The sequence below is a fragment of the Dermacentor silvarum genome, chromosome 11, assembly GCF_013339745.2.
Source record: "Dermacentor silvarum isolate Dsil-2018 chromosome 11, BIME_Dsil_1.4, whole genome shotgun sequence".
Lineage (NCBI taxonomy): Eukaryota > Metazoa > Arthropoda > Arachnida > Ixodida > Ixodidae > Dermacentor > Dermacentor silvarum.
In genome coordinates, this window is record NC_051164.1 from 9866745 (window position 1) to 9868226 (window position 1482).

General features: G+C 46.2%; 1 pseudogene; it reads right to left on the reverse strand.

Moving 5' to 3' along the window:
- Positions 1–231: 231 nt before the first annotated feature.
- LOC119433640 (uncharacterized) lies at positions 232–1259 on the reverse strand (annotated as a pseudogene).
- Between the last annotated feature and the right edge of the window lie 223 nt (positions 1260–1482).

The following is a 1482-nucleotide window of genomic DNA, read 5'->3' on the forward strand; positions in this document are numbered from 1 at the left end:
AAGGCAGGACAGAAACGAAGAGGAAGGAACTGCCATGCCTTTACTACTGGGGAACTCCACCTACACATTAATTAAAATGTCTTCTTTTTCACAAGAGGAGATCGCTACTGGTGCATCTGCGAATGTTTATTGCAAGTAGTACCGCACGAAACAGTGCAAGCCTTACTGCGCCCAAATGCTACAAAAGAATGCTACCTGGCGAGCTATAATTGCATGAGGCCACGACAGCCTTCAACATGAGCCTTCAACAAAAGACACGAATGGAGGGGAAGGAACTGAGAGACTTCCAAAGTCAGATTCCGCAGTACCTTTTACGCTCAAATATAGTAGCGCTTGGTTGGCCTCACTAAATGACGCATATTCTACCTTCAGGCTACATTTCTGTGTTGTTCCGACGCACGAATGGGACCGCAAAAATTTTCTCCGCTAACCAGCCGGCAAAATATACTAGGTTATTTTGCTGTATGTCGGAAAGTTCGTCCGAGAAAGAATCATCTGTCATGCTAAGCGAGACTGTGCTTCCGATACCAAGAGCCGGAAACAGTGCCGAAATGCCAACAGGAAGAGTTTCCAAGACCGTTGTCATGTCCTCGGCGCAGTTTTCAGACAACTTGAACAGGTTATTGATCAAAAGATGCCTGAAAGCGGCCTGAAACTGACGAGCTGTAGTGTTGGGTGTTCGCACCTGATTTGGACCTTATCGTCGAAAAGCTGTTTTCAAGTGCGTCCTGGTTTAATCGCCTGGCGAGAACATAAGAAAATCCATAATTCATTGTGAGATTATCATAGAGCATCAAAAGAGACCGCATGGTTAAACAAAACCCGCGTATACAAGGCGGCTGCCTCGGACAACCCACTACTCGCATGTTTTCAAATACTGCAATGCATTCCGTCAGAAACTCTCTATGGACAGAGCCATTGCACATCGCAGATGCATAAGGTGTCTTTGCCGCTCTCTGTGAACTGTTCAGGCAGTCAAACAAACGATCTATCCTTTCTACAAATCGTGCAGTATGAATTGCTTCAGCGGACATCTGCTGAAAAGTGACCAAGGTGTACATTGCAGCAGCACAGTGGTTGCTGAAAACGTGTGCAGCCAATTTTACAGACATCTTTGATGCAAAGGTTAGGTTAAAATGTATGTCGTTCAGCCTTGGTATCGAACGAATCTCATGCGTGCGGTCCTTTTCATACGCCTGCCTAATGTAACTGCTCTTCACAAGGTGATCACCTATTCTGAAATCATACTTAAATAGCATGTTTCGGAGGCATTTAGGTAAGTGCGGAGCATCTAAAAGAAAAAACAGCCTCCTTCCGTCTATGTCTGTGTACGGCTCTTCGGTGGTGACTAGGCTTGCAAAAAGGGACACGTTCTGGCTTCCCTGGTCACAGACTACCGCTACTGGTTGCAAGCCAGCGTCCACAAGGGACTTGCAGCATTGCAAAAGCAGGTCTTTCAAAATGCTTGCGGGTGTTCCTCGA